A 17,875-nucleotide genomic window follows, 5' to 3' on the forward strand; every position below is an offset into this window, starting at 1 on the left:
ACCGTCTGGAAGTTGCATTCCTTTAGATTAACACAGTTGGACGGAACAGAAGGAAAAAAAAAAAACTCAAGGTTGCTCTCTAACACTGAAAACACTTGGTCCCACTGGACAATGTAGGTTTTTGGTAAAAAATACTGTGTGTTTTGTACAGATTTTCCCTGAAGCCAAATATTTTTAAAAACAAAACTTTCATTTCATGAATCAAGTCTCAGGAAATTCATTTTGGTGCAAAGGTAAAGCTTAACATTTTGATGCCAAACCCCTACTGAAAAATTAGGCCTGTCAGCTTTAAAATTTAAGCATACCACAAGCTCAAGCAAATGCAAACTTCTGCATCAAATGCAGAACAAAACCCAACACCTGTACTTTCTATTACTAATTTAATTTTTCTATTACTGACTCAAGAGTGCCTTGAAAGGAACAGGCTCTGGAAAGTACTCACCACCTATCTTGGAACTTCTTCAGAGAAAGTCCACGGGGCTCAATCGCCTGGAGGAGAAGACACAAACCAAACATGCTTTACATTACAGCTTTCTTCTAAGTGACAACCTTCCCACTTTTTGGCCTCCCCTGTAAAACCAATTTTCCCAGTTGAAAAAGAAATTAGAAGTAGTCTAATCATGCAAAAACTCTGCTCCAGTTCTTACCATACACTGAGAAACAACTTTGTTACCTGCATTTGCATTTTGTTATCTCTCCTGAAATAGAAAAGGGCTCCCATGTTGAAAAATGCTTCTCTCAAATTCAGACAGCACATTCTTCTGGCATTCAGAAATCTGCTGAAATCACCTTCTACTTTAAATCTTTTTTGCAAAACTCATCTTTCAAAATAAGCAAGTATCAAGTTCAGATTCAGAAGGTTTGCCTGGCTTATACCTCAAAATATTACTACGCCATGATCTAAAAACAGGTGAAAAAGAAATAAAATATGAGAGACAGTTTCAAGTTTTCTGGAGCCATTAAGCATTGCTCTGAAAGGTTAGAAATCACTTCTCTTTCTGTTGAGAATGCTTCTCAAGAAAGCAGAGTATAATAATTTGCATCCCTTCAGCATCTGCCAGCTGTGAATCCTGAAGGTTCATCAGTGCTTAAGGAGTCACAGATGAGAGCACCAGGAGCCAGCTCACCTGCTCCTGTGATTCCTAATCTCTCAAAATCTGTGGATTAGAAAATTGAATACAAGTGACACTACAATCTCCACTCTCCCACAGAGCTGATCATGATTTCCCCCACCAGCAAGGCCAGGCACAGCTAGGAAGCATTCATCTCCTACAGACGCACCACACCGAATTCTTTCCTGCCAGACCCTTGTCTGACCCAGTAACCCCATAACTTCTACAACAGGATTTGGGACCTATTCCCAGGTGTCTCCAGCCCACTCACAACACACATTTGGTCTGCCCAACACAAAACCCCAGCCACTGAGATCCCAGACATTATCAAAGCCACCCAACAGTCTCCTTCAACACTTCACCATCCCTACAAGTAGGAGTTTCTTCCTTCCATGATACCATTCAAACTCATTACTGCTTCCCCTAACCCCCACAGACATGGGACAGAGTTTTCATATTTCTCCCTTCACAGCAGTCTTCCAGCAAACCCACTGTGTCAATCCTTCGCCTTCTCTCCAGACCAAACATCCCACTCCTTCCCATCTTTCCGTTCGGGTCCTGTTCTTCACATCCCCACTAGCCTCTCTCATTTTCTCCATCTTCCCCCCAGCTGCAGTGCTCTACACTGGCTCCAGTACTCCAGAGATGCAACACAGGACACAGCAAGTCCATCCTCTTGTTTACAGAAGACACTTTCCTGCTGCTGGGGCAGGATGATGCTGGAAAAGCGGGGTGTGATCCCCCACATTTTCCAGCAGAGCCTCTCCAACCACCCATGAGTAGTCTGTACACCCAACTCATTCACCAACAGTAACTGCAAGCCCATCTTAATGCCTTCATGTGTGAATGATGGAGTCTCCAAGATAATTTTCTGTTTTTGTCCAAAACTATTTGAAAATCTAATCCCAGGTGACCTCCCCTAGTTTGGTGTTACCTGTTGAGCCTGAACCAGTATCTTATCAAATGCATCAACTACAAAAACCCAAGCCACCAGGTCCACCTCTAGAAATCCCCACCCATTACTACTACTGAGCTTGATGACATACATACTGGGGCTAAGCCTGGAGCACAGTGAGCACACCTACATTGCATCATCTATAAGGCAAAAGGTTCACCCAAATTCCTTTTCCCTAGCTTCCTTCTGAGAATATCAAAACAGTGTCAAAAAACTAACTAGGATTGAACTACATCATCTCATCTGCTCTCCTTCTACCCACAAGACCTGTTACCCCATTGGGGTAACACTGGGATCTGACATGATTTGTTCCAGACTAATCCATCCTGACTGTTGTTCACAGAACACCAAAAGATGCCTAGGTGGGAAATAATTTATTAACTTCCAGAAAAATACTTTAAGTCAGACTGACTGTACTGCAATTCCATCTCCTCCTTTAAAAAAAAATTAGCACTGTATTTTTTGCTTTTTCATTGTTATTGAAACCTCACAAATTCTTCACAGGTTTTCAGAAATAATCACCCAGAAGAAACTGTAAAGAACCAAAGTCAAGCAGCCAGATGAAATCCAGCTCCTTCTACAAATCATGAAAGTGAGACAAGTGTCACAGAGCTGAGGTTAGGGCATCCCACCCTGCTGTGGGGGTCACCAGCCACCCCCTGCAGGTGCCCTCTCCCCTGATCATTGGTGGTGCTGGTTCACTGGCTTTTACTGAAGACTAACCCTGCCACATGCATCCTCCCAATGTCTGGGGGGGTGTTTTAAACAAACCCTTTCCTAAGGCTGAGAGAAACGGGAAGTAAAGGGCTTTTCTCTCTGTTTTATGGGAGTGATCCCTAAATGGTTCTTTTCCTGTTTTATCCTGGTATCTTCCCTTGTCAGTGCAGATGTTAACTACACCAGTCTTCTACTCACAGGAAGGAAGATCCAAGACTCCATGAAATTTTCTATTACTCTTGGGATCCTTGGGTAGGTGCTCACAAATGGTGCAACCTGGCAGCAACACAAGCATTTAAACTACTCATTTTCGTGCTTTTTAGGAAGAGAACCTAGTATCCTCATTTCATACAGGGACGGATGTTATCTCTCCAAGCTGCCAACCCAAAGAAGCCCAATGGAAAGGCAAGGTAAGGACTGAAACCAGTCAATGGCAAAATAGGAGATACAACCCAGAAATTCTTCTGATTTCTGTGTTGCTGATACAAAATTGTTGTGCCTTCTCCATTCAACAAACCTTACAGAATAGTGCAAGATTATTTGGCCATATTTATATGTTCAAAATAAATGGCATTTCCTAGTCCTTGGCTAGATTCTGGCATCCCAAAAGACTTTTGGAAAAAAAATGGCTAAATTCTTATACAAAATCTTTGCTCCAAACCGATGGAGTAGAGGGTAACCAGACAGCACATGTTAATCTCTATGTTAACAGCACATGAAGCATTTAAATCCACTGCCAATTAAAAGCAAGGTATAATTGAATTAGCAGAAGCAACTTATGACAAATTCAATTACAAAGCAGAATTAAAGGAAGAGATGTCAGTAACTTTTGAGGCTGGGCAGGAAGAGGTGAGAGTGCATCAATCTACTATTTTCAGAGCTGCTAGCAAAAAGCTTAAGGAGGAGACCGCTCTCAAGACTCATTTGTAAAGATCCTCCTTATAAACAGAATTTCATCGACAGACCAGAGAAACCAAGGTGACAAATGACTTTTTTCAGACCATGCTTTGACCTATGTGGCAGGAGTAAAACTCCCTCCCAATGGTCATGCATCACCCACCCCTGACTCTCCCACAGGCACTGCAGCTCTGCCACATTCTGCAGTGTCTTTGGACCTGCCTCAGCTTGGACCAAAACCATTGTAGACACCTTTATTTTTCTTTTGTCCTGTTTTCCAAAGTGATTTTAACCCCATTCCTTCGAGTCACAGAAATTAACACATTAAGCAAATTTTTTTCTACGTGATGGAGAAGGCTCAAGTGTTGTGGGCACTTTTCTTCCTTTAATGGCCACTATGTTACCCTGCCTGTTCTAGCCTCCATTTGTTCCCCTTTGGCTGACACTATCCTTCATCAGTCTCGATGCTGATTACCAATACAGCCCTCCCACACCTCCAAGGTTCAGCTTTCACAACCGCATTAAGACAAATCAATACTGTTATTAATGTTGCTATGTTTGTGTATGGTGTGACTTGCCTGCAAACACCACATGCAGCAGTGGAGATAAAACCCAGCACTACACAGAAGTCTGCTCTCCCTTATTTGCAATTTTTTTTACAACTAAACTCTGATAGTTTATAAAAATTTGGGGTTTTTTCATTTTTTCTTGCAAATGCAAACTGGTGAGGGCTTGTAGGACATACAATTTTGCAGTCCCCTTTACATGTGGGTAGAAATAGTCCATGGACTATAGCCAAGAAACTAACAGTCCTGCCACTTGCTATGCAGTTGGGTTAGATATTGTTGTAGGTTCCTTCCAAATGAACTATTCTATTCTAATTTTCCTCCAGTCCGCTCCAGCCAGCCAGTTCATCGCCCACAAGTGCACCTCACCTTTGGATGTTGCACTTCTACACATGCTTGTGGACACATTCAAACTGGATGTGTGCCAGCTGACAAACTGCTCTGGAGTGAGCCCACCCACCCCTTCCTCCATAGCACAGTCTCTTCTCACTCACATCTTGCCCCCTTTCTCCTCCTCGCTTTTCACACCAGGTCTGTGAGCCACCACGCTCAGAGCCACCCAGCAGCTCTGAGAGGTCCCACCTCAACATATAATTCAACCCACAGTGCAAACTCCCAGAGCACTCTAACCTCCAGGTTTGTTTTCTTTAAGGCCCCTACATCCCAAAAGAAGGGTCAGTCAGTTCACCCGGTCCCTCAAACGACTCTCACTACTCAAGCTCACTTGCAACCTGCCTAAGTCCCAGGGATCACTTACACCTCACGGTGTGGTTCAGAGCCCAGACGGCACCGCAGCTCAGTGCGGGCTCACTTCCCTGGGCCCCCAGGCAGGCCACCTGCCCAAAGCAGGACACTAGCCCATACAGAGCTCCAGAGTGTTACAACTAGAGATTTAGACACTGGCTAATGTAAAAGCTAATTCAAGTGTTCTCTGCAATACCCTGCTATAGCTGCCTGCAGATACACCTCAGGCTGTGTGTCCCCTGAGGGGCTGGTACTGCTGAGAGATTTCTGTTGTGCCAACACAATAAACCGTCGCCCCTCCTTTCTCTGCCTTCAATACTGCTAGCAGCACCTCTCCCATAACCATTTCACCTAAGAAACATGCTTGCAGCACCCCCAGAAATGTATTATAATCCAACCACTGCAATGGGAAACCCATGTACAGGGACCCTACAGCCTCCCCAGGAATATCTCAGGAAGCATATGGTTAAGTTGGAGATTGAACGTAGCTCCCTCCAGCCGCAGGCCATTAGCCAGCCACAAGTGCCTCAGCTCTGTCAGCAGACAGGAGATGGACCCTATACCTGCTTCCAGCTCTCACCACGACCGTGGCAACACTGAATCTCAACTTGAACGCATCAAACTGGACATATGGAGCGAGACGGTCACACAGCCCAAAAACTCTCTATGAAAGCTCCCATCAGTCGCCATAGTGAATCACCACTTCTCACAGGGAAGATTGTCACCAGGCAGCTTCCAGAGCATGAAGGAAATACCAAGCACCAACAGTATCAGGAAACAGCAACAAGGAGTTCAAACCATTCCTCGGAGGCCATGCTTGCTTATGGAGCACCTCCTGCACCCACTGACTGAACAGACTGAAAAGGCCCCCAGTCTACTTTGACCTCTCATGCTGTAAAGCAGTTTGCATTTTCAGGTGTTCAACTCCTGACAGCTCTCTGCCTTCAGGCTTTCTCTCTCTGCAGTTTATTTGGACAACTTCTCAACACAAATTTTTTCAATCTGAAGCCTGTTGCAGCATCACTGGTACTTACACCTGCTCATGAAGCCACCCTGACACTGCTGGATGAATTTAACCTGTAACAGTGAGGTGAAATGCAAAGCCAGGTCCACCTCTCAGTAGAGAAGACAGAACAAAGAACAGTGGATACTGTACCATTAAAACAAAACAAAACAAAACAAAACAAAACAAAAAACATGGAGACTGGGGCTGATGGGTGTTGTGGGGAAGGTGGTGCAATCTCTGCCCTGGCAGAAGGTTGTTTTCCTTCGGCAGTCAGGTCTCTAAGGTAAGTCAGCAAGTCCCAAGAGTATGACCAGATGTTTACCTGGGTGCTCAAATGTAATTCCCCGACTAAGAGACCTATGTCTCTGTCTAAAAGACTGTGACTTGTGCTCCTACCCAAGCAGGAACATCACACCTTAATTGTAAGACATCAGAGCTGGGCCCACAGGAGTCACAGAAATCCTACCAAATGAATGCATCTATGCCCTCAATTTTTACTGTGGCATTTTAGGAAACACACCATCCTGTCCTGCACATCTCCAGTGCATGTCTGCTGTGCTGGAGCTCTCTTTACAGCACAGAAACACTTGGAGTATAATCCAGAAAGCCTGGACCTAAATAAGTAGAAGATTACGTCTACAGTAACTGTTGTTTCCACATCTCCAAAACTCCACTCTGAGCATCCTTGAAGATTTATTTACTGAACGCAGCTGCAACGTAGTGGTGAAACCACTGACTGAAGAACAGTCTGAAGTGTGCGGTACAAGAATCTTATCTCTGGCTGATGCTATCTTAACACAAACAGTTATCCCTGCCAGATTCAGGGGAACAACAGGGAAAACAACAGAAACCAAAAGAAGTCCGTGCAAAGGAGAAACCTACATGCCAACAAGCCCTATCATGAAATACATCATGGGCTAGACTACCACAGATTCATCTTGGTGGAGGCAGATGCAATTCGCCTGGCTTCAGAGAAGCTTTGCTCACTTCAGCGCAAAGCTGCAGACTACATCTCTGCATTACGCATCAGTTTTGGCTCCAGTCCCTCCTGCTAACAGACCCTCTCACAAGTTAGGCAGTAACCTTTGGCCACTGAGGATGACCATGCAGTGATGCCCCACTTCAGAAGGGTGAAGAAGCTGTACAAACATCTCCTCTGCCCAATTCAATGGTTAATTAACATCTGCAGCCCTCAGCACAGTTTTACACAAGGAAAGCTATCTGGCATATTAAACACACCCCAAACTTGGGTTCCACAAAAGCAACTAAAAGTAAACCACAACAGGGTAATGAAGCTTTAAAAATTGAAGGGTAAGTAATGGCTTTTTCAGAACATCACTAGGGCTAAGACTAGAAGCCAAGCTGATAAACCAAGCTGGTAAATTGAGGTTATAACAGAACTGGTTGCCAAAGTAAGCTGTATAAGCTCACTTACTGCACTAAATTCCCCTAGAAGTTGCGTGCACATGAAAGAAGGAAAGGAAGGCATGGAAATTCGAAGACTCTGCCAACTAAATGCATTACATTTTATTTAATCTAATTTAAAGTGTCAGAACAATATGAATTATTTTCACTTAAATATTTTTCCCTTACTGAATTGAAGGGTTGTTTTGGTAGAGGTTTTTTTTCCAAAAAGACTACTGACAAATGCCACATACAGCCTGGGCTGACACACAAGCAGTCCATCTACAGTTAAAAGGGATACAGGCAGTTGGGGACAGAACAGTGCCAGTTATTTACTCTATTTCCTCTTTTAAACTTTTTCCCAATACAATTAACTAAATTATGTCATTACACATTCATTGTTCAGGAAGTTTCTCTCTTCCCTTTTTTAGCCTCCTTTTCAATTACAGTTCCCTGCTTCACAGGATGCTCTAAACTAAACATTACATTCGAGTTATACAATAAAGATCTGGAAGGGATGGAGTGAGTAAGGAAGGTCATGGGAAGGGAGGTATCTGCTAAAATAAGATTTGCTAAGCAGCTACGCAGGACATAAGTGTCAACTGTCTTTTATTAAAGGAGACTGCAAATTTCAATCAGCTAAGATAGAAATCTGCATCACAGATAGACATCAGGTGGAGGGACAAAGCAGAGCAGTAGTTCAAAGAGTTCAAAAACTTTTCAGGGACTGAATAAAGCCTGAATTTGTTCAAAAACCAAATTACAGTGATAAATGCTGTTATGGCATAGCCAAGGTGCCTCGTATAATCATAACTCTCTCTACATATTGAGGCTCTTTTACACTACATAAAACCACACTCCAGCTACAGAATATGCAGTTGCGTTTAAATTGAGTTTATCACAAACTAGTGTTCCTGGGCAGATCACTTACTTGTCTAAAAAAATTTACACATTCTCATCTTTATAATTATAAGGGGAAAACTACCTTGAAAGCAAAGCAAAAACTAGACACACCATTGTCTTAACCTCCAGAGAGCTGGAAAAGCAACATTAAGAGAAAAAATTCCTGCACACATCAATCATGGCTTTAGAGGCTATAAAATATCAACCTCAGACGACAAAGATTTTTCCAGGCTGATGGGTCTTCCCTGCTCTGCCAGGACAGGCTGTTGCTTCCCCACGGGCAGCCCTCCCACAGTCTGCAGCTTACCTTGGCACAGGCTGTCCTGGCACAACTGGGGGATGCGGAGATGTGGTTCAGCCAGCAGCAGGGCTGTCTGAAACACAGCCAGATGAACCCCTTCTCCGTTCCGTAGGGACACTTGGGTGACAGCGCTGGAAGTCTCCTCCTCTTTGTACTTGGTGAGAACCACAACCTGCATGAAACCAGGCACCTGGACTGACAGGTGACCACCTTCAAGTCTACTCTTCGGGATGTCGTTGTTGCTACTCCGGTTAGGAATTGATTTTTCTCTCTCCTTCCACTGCTGACTGACATTAGGAAATGGGTTTAAACGCGGGCTAGTAACAGGAAGCAGGAGCCTAGCATCTCACAAATGCTGTCACAGACAGAGGTGGCAGCAGTGGCCAGCCCCAAGGAGCTCAACCAGCAGCACCACTCTGCCCCAGCACCCGCTCATCCTCCTTGGGTCAGATTCCACCCAAACACCAGGCACAAAACAGCGAGTGTGCTCACAGGGAAAGAAGGAGACACAACGCTATACCCTTCACGATATTTAAAGTCACTGACAGTTCACCTTTCTGTCTAATGACTGTTACACCAGGAGGCACACTCGTTACAAGCCCCTGAGCAGACATTAATATTCAATAGTTGGCCCAGCATTTTGCATGCGTACAGCTCAAGAATATTAAAACTTCCCCCAAAACGTTTTTGCAATGCTTTCATGAAATTGAGCAAGCAATGTAGAATGTTTTTAATAGAAATACACCTCCCCACCAAACGCAAAAAGCCATCAAGCCCATAATATAAGACCCCAGCACCAGCCATGGGCAGCAATCATCTGAAAACAAAGCTTGACACCAAGATGCAGCTAACTCAAAATGTTCCAACACAAACTAGACTAGACAACACCTGGCTGTGAAGCTCCTGGTGCCCAGAAGACAACGACTAAGCCAACTGCTGAGAAAGAAGACCCTTTGAACATGTACTGCAACAAGCCAGAGCTTTGCAAACAGCCAGCAAGGCCACCTTCACCTCCAAACCATGCCTTCTGAATTACACCCATAAAAATGAGAACTCGGTAAATGCAATTGTTTCTGGTGCTATCAGTTCATAAGAGCTTACCTCACTTAAGGGACAGGACTTCTGGAAAGCTGCAGCACACACTTTGCTAACAGAGTGCCAACAGTCTTTGTTGGGCATGACAAAGACAGGGGCAAAAACCGGGAGATCTAAGAGAGTAGAAATCAGAGTCAGTGTGGCTGAGAAGCTCAGATCTGGCAAAACCCACACGCAGTAAGCCATTTTGTCAGAACAGAAATGCCCTCCTCTGACAGGCACAGCAGTTGCTTCGGTTCTCTGCTCTGGAGCATCCTTGGTACCTTGGCAGGCATGGGTGAGGGAATTTTCTCCTGCAAAGACTCCTCTCCTCCTCCTGGCTGTCAGGGAGACATTACTGCTCTTGCAACCACAAGCTGCTTTGGAGGGCTGTTCGTGATCTCAACAGGACAGGACAGACTCTTTGCTCCTTTGCAAAGTGACACCAGGGTCAGGAGGCTTTCCACAGGGACATGCCTGGCTGGGCAAGTCAGTCTGCAGGTTCAGGGCTTCCTTAATAAGACAGGAGAAGAGAGCTAGAGGATGAATTAAAAATGAAGAGTGGTCTTCCCTCACTTTACCTATCTCCTGAGAAAAAACACAGCTCTTAGTAACTGAGCTTTAGGGCCAGATTTAGGAATGAATGCCATTTTAAGAAGCATGACATGGGCAAAACAGAAAGTTGGGGCTGCAGACTACACAGCTCATTCTCATTTGCTTTCAGACCATTACCACAGCTCCAATTACCTCAGCTGGAATGAAATCCAATTTCCATTAAAAAAAAAAATAAATCTTCTGCTTATGTCTTCTGGCACCCCTAGAGAGCCCCTGGCTGGCCCAGACAGAGCTGCTGCTCCTGGGACAAGTCTGACATGGAGGACCGCAGCACCCCCAGGCTCACACGGCTCCCCAGGGGGACAGGCACACATGCAGTGACCAAACTTCTGTCCCAACAACCTGAGAAGGGGCCACAGCCATCACTGAGGGTGCAGCACCCAGCGAACCCCCCCAGCCGATGAGTTACCAACAGCAAGAGAGCCAAATTAAATTAAAAGGTCTCCCACAACTGATTTCCACATCAAACAAGCCAAGGGGAATCGTTTGCTATGGGATTTGGGGGAATCGGCCCCTTAGACCATCCAGGCTTCACTGCACAAAGCCAGGAGAAAGGTTGGACACAGGCACATGCTCATTCCCATTTAAAAGGTTCTGCTTTCAGTGACTAGTCACAAAAAGGTGACTGTCAAATACCTGTTATTTCCAACCTCAGTATTATTTTGTCTAAGTGCCTCCTTTACTAACTCTCATACACAGGAGCACCTGTTTTCTGGAAAGCCCCCCAGAATCCCTCTGAAGGAAAGCTGACATACATGAACTCAAGAGCAATAAAACTCAGTCTAGCAAAAATCAAAGTAGTGTCTAATCAGAGGGCCTTTTATGCTGAGTTCACTTTCTTCTCCCCTCTCCTCCGTACAGCAACTCCAGCTCTGTCAGTACAAGATCTTTAGGAGGACAGACACCAGGGAGATGAGACAGAGAGGTGGCACAAGACACAGGGGTATTGACCACTGAAGACGAAACTCAAATTGGAAACTGGGAGAAACAGCAGAAGCCCTGGCTTGTTCACAGGCAGCGCTTTGACCACTCTGTGAGAAGGATGACAAAAGGCAGCTGCCTGCAATACCAACCAGCCAGGCAGCTCCTGCCAGGCCTGTGCTCCAAGCCCAAGTTTCAAGCTGCTTCAGTTCTGGTGAAGGGGATACAGGGTTTTCAAGCATCTTCTAACATATTTAACATGTAGCTTATAGGCCCTTTCCAAAGCACCACAAAGCATGCTTGTTTTCCTTTGAACACACATTTCATAATTAAAGTTGGTGCTAATGTATCCACATTAAAGTGGTTCTTACGCATCCACATCCTCCCTTGTGACTCCCACTCCCCTCGTGAGCAAACAGCTCTCATCAACCAACCCCAAACTGTCCTCCAAAGGAAAGTCTGCTTCTCCCCACATTAAGTTTTAAGAAAGGCAAAGCAATGTATTTGGTTACCTGCTAAAAACAAAAAGCTTCACTAAAGAGAAAAAGGAAAGGACGCCCCACAAATGCTAACCAGCTTTGACAGCGGCTATCCGCAGCACGACCAAAAGCAGCGAGCTCTCTCCCCTCACACCACGGGCAAGCTGCCAAGGACAGAGCATCCTGCGCACAATGCCCTTTACAGAGAAATAAAGAAACCTGGAAAAAAACCCCTGCTACCTCTGAGCGAGGAAAAGCATCCCTTCTGCACAGACACGCTAGCCTGTGCGGAGCAGAGGTGGATGAGAAGCACACCCACGCCCTGGCTCCCGGCCCCCCCCAGACATTTCTCTTCCTCCCTCCTCCCACTGCCGCCACCCCCACCTATTCTAAAATGACTTTGCATGAGCCACATGCCAACTTTCAAGCATCAGCAAGATCTGTTTCCTTATCCCATGCCCAAGCTGTACCATCCATCAAACGCTTGTATTTTCAAGAAATTACAAGAACTCAGGGTTTGCACACCAGAAGACACACGTGCGTCCTCCCTCTCCCTGGGGCACTTGGCATGAAATGCTTCTTGCACTTCCACTGGTGGGAAGTACATTCCCAATGCTGGCACGCTGCATGGTTGGGGAATCAAAAACAAACCCCTCTGCCACTCTGACTAGTCCACCGGTTAATTCATTACGATAAACCCATTGTCCAAAACAAAAACATAATTTAATTGCTAAACCAGCTGCCCAAGTTTAGCCATTGCTCTTGGCAAGCGTGGCAGGATCTCAGTACGCCTCATTTTCAGCAAGCATCTCTGTAGGTGCAAGACATGCCTTCCACCCCAGAAATCTCCAAATCAAGTGTTTTCCGACCCAAGTCGGTATTTAAAGTGACACCATCAGCTCAGAACACCCCTCTGAATACATTAAGATTACAACAATTGAAATAGGATGCTAGTTTAAGCATACTTTCCCCAATTGTTAAACATGTATTTATCCAGCTGCACCCTTTCCTATTTAGGCAGCCTGATCTTCCTTGAAAAGAGGGCAGAAAAAGAAAATAAGACTAAAACATATTTGTAGAAGTCACCAAAAAAACTGGCAGAAGGTCTCAAAGGCTGGTGCATGAACTGTATGTAACTATAGCTACATACGTTTCACTGCTGGTTCCCCCCCCCCCCCCCCCAGCCAAATTTCAAGTAGATTATGTCACTTGATACAGGCAGTTTGATTATTGGAAAGCATGTGGCGAGCAAGAGTAGAGAAAAGCTGACCAGGCCGTAGCTGGCATCTTTGGCACAGAAAGCTGTCTGCACAGGCTTCCACACTATCTCAACTGACACAGATAACCAGGGAGAATTCCTTAAACTACTTGCTGCTTTCTTTGACTTTAAAAAAATACACACCTACAGGACAAGAAACACTTAAATAGTCAAAGTACCACTGCCATCTCTTCCATCCTGTTACTCACAGGTCTACATACCTACTGTGCAAATCATAAGCAGAATTTCTTAATAATAATAAAGGCATATTTCATGCAGTGCAATCCAGAAGAACTACAATATTTCTTAGATTACGAGATGGATCCAGCCTCACCCCCAGCTCCTGCCTTCTAATTCCAGTGCAATCAGTGCAGGAGAATGCATAATTCATCCCGCAGTGGATCCTATGGGTCTCCCAGTCGTTAAGAAACATAACACTGAATTTCCAGAAAGGTCACATTTCCAGGAGGCTCAGCTGAAGAATGTTCTCTCCTACCCACTGAAAGACTCACGGAGGTAAGGTAAGGAGCTACTTCATGGAGTATGTGCCCCTGTTGTCTAAGGATTCGCTATTCCCTTGATATTAGAACATGACAATAGGCAGAAGATACTCATCTGGCAAAGTCAAGAAATGCAGAAATCAATGGGTTAATTAGCAGGTTAGCAAAACATAAGCTTTTATACAGCAAAGGGCCGAGGAAGTGAAGATAATTGTTTGCATTTGTTATACTTTCAGGATAGTAGAGAATTATTGGAACAATAGAAATTTCAGGCATTGACTTAAAACATTTTCTGCTCATTAAGGCTAAAATCCAACAATTTAGCAAGAGCAAATCCTTCCACAATCCATGGGTAGGATCCCACACAACAAAGTAATACAATCAACATGAGCTAAGATAAATCACCTCTTGCCAAAAGAAATTTAACTTCAGTTTGAGTTAAGCTCCATGAAGATGCTGAAATTGGACCCAAACTATTTTCTAATACAGGCAACAAGCAATTAAACTGATCCCATATACAGATGTTACAGGCAGCATCCTAGGAACATGTGGAAAAACAGATTTAAAGGAAAAAAAAAAAGTCCGTTTTTCTTCTATTCACTGGAAAACATACTGCATTTGTTACTGAGTCTGACCTAAAAGCCATGCTTGAAGGAAAGACCAGCAGTTCTCTGGAAAAGTGTGAGATCCTCCCATCAGTATCACCACATCTTGCATACACCAACAGCACAACCTCATTTCTTACAGTCTCACATCACTAAAAACAAGAAAAAAACCTCCAATAATATAGAATTTTAATTCACATTGCTCCCTTGGTCTACCAGCATTCTTGTCTCACATTAAAGTAATCAACACTCAAAAGAATATTATCTTGCTTGGAAAAAATAAAATCATGTTGCATAAGTATTTTTAATTGCAACCATTTCTAATCATAGATCACATGCTCTATTTTCGCCCTTTTTTGGGTTTGGGGTTTTTTTTTTGGTAGAGTCGTAATCCAAGTTTAATGTTGCTTAGGCTACAAAGTAATCTCCATCATGGGCCCCCAACAACTGGCCCATGTTATTGCCATGCCCATGAGCTGGGGTGGCAGAACCAGGCACCACGGTGCCAGCTGCGACACACAGCGAGCAAAGTGTCGCCTGCACCTACACAGCCACAGCCCCCTTGGAGAGCGCAAAAGCTTCGTCTACACTTACACAAGTTCCTGCCGGTGCAAGCATCCAGCCCCAAGAGCAAAGCCCACTCCTGCAGCTGGCAGAACTCTTCTCACCGTTGCAATTCCCTGAACGGACTAAGCTGTGCCAACAAAAATCACTTTTTTTTGCCAGCAGAGCTGACTCTTCAGCAGAGCTGCTGCCAGCGTTGCGACAGCCACTCCACAGCGGCACACGTTTTTTTTCCTCCCAGTTTCCTATGCTTCCACTTCTACACAGAGAAACCCTAAATTCAAGGCAAGAAACAAAGGAGAAAACAGGTGTCAGGAAGAGGCGACATGTACCCTGCTGCCTGGCCAGCATCTTCCCACCTAAGGGAAGATGTGGGGAGATTATCTGCCTTTTTCCCCTGAGCCTCACCACACCAAATCAAACATACGCAGTTCTAAGATCCTTCTGCCTGAATCGAAGGGCTCCTGATCCAAGCACCTGAGAAGAGTCGAGGCTCCGGGAGCGCGGTGGATATTCTGCCCTGGAGCAGGCAGGGCCCCACACAGGCTTCTCCCTGGTTCTGCTCCCCGACCACCACGGGAAGCACCCGATGATGCTGGTGGGACCCCACGCAGGACTGCGTTATCATGCCAGTGGGCTACCGAAACAGCCCCCTGGTCTTTGCTGCAGTTTCATCTCAGACAAGGAGAGCTTTCAAACCCATAACCACAACAAATGATTCCTGTTGTGAAAACTGCAGAATATTCTGGGGAGGGGAGTAACTGATTCCCACACAGAAAATTTGATCTCTCTACCAGATTTTCACTTGTGAATGTGATTACAGGATAACGCCCAGTTCCAGTGCCTGCCTGTAACTATTCCTGTAAAAAACTCAGGACCGTGTCATGAAGGTATAAATTACCCAGCTGTGAGCAGGAGACACAGACCTACCGAACACCCAGCTGTTTGTTTCAGCAAACCCTTCATTCCAGATGGTGCATTACACGACCTTTTCCCAAACCGAGCAGAAACTTATCTGCATGGAAACTTACTCGTAAACACACTTGCTTTGTTTTATTCCCTATTTCTTCCGATTCTCGGCACTCTGGCAGCTATTGCGCGCCGAGCCCCGTGCTCCGGGCGGCCCCAGCACCCCGACGGCCGGCAGACGCCTTCGCTGCCGAGACCTCCGGGGAGCAGCGGGGTGTCCCCACTTGCCCCGGGTTCAGGGGACCGGGGTGACCTTGGCCGCAGCCATCCGGCCTCCGGCGCGGCCCCTGACATCTCCCAGGGGAGCAGACTGCCAAAAAAGCCTACTCTCCAGAGACAGATGCCAGCATTTTTTAGAGGCCGTTTGGGAAGGTGGCAAATAGGAAGTCCGGATCCGAGGGAGTTGACTCAAAGCGCCCTGCAACATTCACGCGGCGGGAACTTCGCCGGGTAAACCATTAACCACCATCAAGCAGAGCTGCGTAACTCCCTTATCCTCAGCCGAGACTCACACACACCCCGAACACACACGCGGGCTGCATGTGTACACACGCACACGTACATATGAACGTACCCGCAGACATACGCGCACACCCAGACGGAGGGAAGGACACACAAATACGCACGGATGTGTTCTCCGAGGGCCGGGGAAAACGCCGGCACTGCCCAGGGCTCGGGGCTCGGCACCGCTGCCGCCGCAGCCCCGCGCCGGCGGGGCCGGGGGATCCGCTCCGACGGCGAAGGGGGCGCCGGCCCCGCTCCGCGCCCCGCGCGGGTGTAAGCGATGCGCGGAGCGCCCCGCGCCCGCAGCCGAGCCGGGATCTTTCCAACCTTCGCTCCCTAAAGATATCCCCCCCAGAAGCCGAAAAGCCCCCCCCTCCAGCTCCGCTCTCCTACAGACCCCGCGGCTAGAGAGAGCAGCGCGGGCTCTCCCGCAGCCCCGCCGAAGTTTCCGCGCCGCTCCGCGGGCGGCGGGGAACGGCAGCGGGGCAGCCCCGGCAGCCCCAGCAGCCCCTTACCCGGCTGGCGGAGCGGGGTCCCGCGGCGGCCTGGGAGCGGCGGCGGCGGCTGCGCGGGGGCGCGGCGGCTTCCTGGGAGCTACAACTCCGCGGCAGCGCCCGGGCGAGCCGCGCGCCTGCGGAGCGGCGGCGAGCGGGGAGGAAAAGAGGAAATGAGCGGGAGGCGCATTGGAGGGAGGGGGAGGAAGGAGCCGTCGCCGAGGGACCGGGGAGAGCGAGGGACGGAGCACAACTTCCCCGGCGGGGCAGCGGGCGCGCCGGGGGGGGGGGCGGAGCGCACCGCGCCGCTGCTCCGCGGCCGCCCCGCGGCGTGCGCAGCGCCGAGCCCCGCGCAGGGGCGGCCCGCCCGCCGCCGCCGCCGGCGCTCCCGCCCAGCCGGGCCACTTGGTATCGCCCTGCCCGCCTCCCCGGGCCGCCGCCGCCGCCGCCGGGCAGGAAGTGCGAGGCCGGCGGGGCGCCGCGGAGAGGAGGCTCCGCGGGTCTGCGCGCCCGCGGGGGGTGCGCCCGCCCCGCCGGGGCTAGCCGCCGGCCTCACCGGCAATGCGGGCATGGGCATGGGGAGGGAAGCGGGGAAAAGTTTGGATTTCTCCTTGTGGGTTGTTTTTTCTTTTTCCCTTTTTTCTTTTATTCCCCCTCCCCCCCCGCTTTTTTTTTTCTAACCCCAAAGCAGACAAGGACTCCCGTGGCACCGGCTCACGCCAGGCCCTGCGCGCATCTCCAGCGCGGCTGGAGGCGGCAAGTTTTCGGTGCGCGGGGCGAACGGCGGCCGCTGCGGAGCAGCCGCTGGAAGCGAGCGCAGCAGCCTCGCAGCGCACCCCGCGCTTCCCCGCTGAGCGGGACGGTGCGGACAAGACCCCCCCCCGGCCGCCACCCAGAGTGCGCCCCTCCCGCCCCGGCAGTGCCCCCCCCGCGGCTGATGGCGGCACCGGTGAATTCGGTACCAGCAGCTGAGTCGGGGGGGGTGCAGTCCCACCCGGCTGGAGACCGGCGCTCGCCGTTCTGTGCGAGTCATGAACTGGCACAGCCTCCCCGCGTACCCCGCCACAAAATGGAGGGGATTTAGGGATTGATGCTAATCTGCTTCCCGAGGGAGGTAATTGGAAGCGTTGCTCAGAAATACGGCCTGCAGCAGAGACAAAGAAGTGAATCTTCCCTTTAGGATGTATTTTCTTCCCCCCAGCTCCTGCCCAGCACATTTTCAAGTCAAAAATATATGGAGAATTTAATGTAGCTGCCACTGTGCCTTATCGGTAGCTTTTGCTCTGC

General features: G+C 47.9%; 1 protein-coding gene across 3 annotated transcripts in view; it reads right to left on the reverse strand.

The window, feature by feature from the left end:
- The window catches only part of HPCAL1 (hippocalcin like 1), a 66,000-nt gene extending 49,102 nt beyond the window's left edge, over nt 1-16,898 (reverse strand). Inside the window, exons 1-2 of one of the 3 annotated variants that reach the window (XM_074895647.1) lie at nt 16,610-16,897; nt 443-489 (exon numbers count right to left, since the gene is read on the reverse strand). The gene's annotated coding sequence lies outside the window, so the exon portion shown is untranslated. Of the gene's footprint in view, nt 1-442; nt 490-9,706; nt 9,792-16,609 lie in introns of those variants that run through there. The other 2 variants (XM_074895648.1, XM_074895649.1) reach the window with 2 other exon arrangements.
- Nucleotides 16,899-17,875: the final 977 nt, after the last annotated feature.

The sequence above is a fragment of the Athene noctua genome, chromosome 1 (genome assembly GCF_965140245.1).
Source record: "Athene noctua chromosome 1, bAthNoc1.hap1.1, whole genome shotgun sequence".
Classification (NCBI taxonomy): domain Eukaryota; kingdom Metazoa; phylum Chordata; class Aves; order Strigiformes; family Strigidae; genus Athene; species Athene noctua.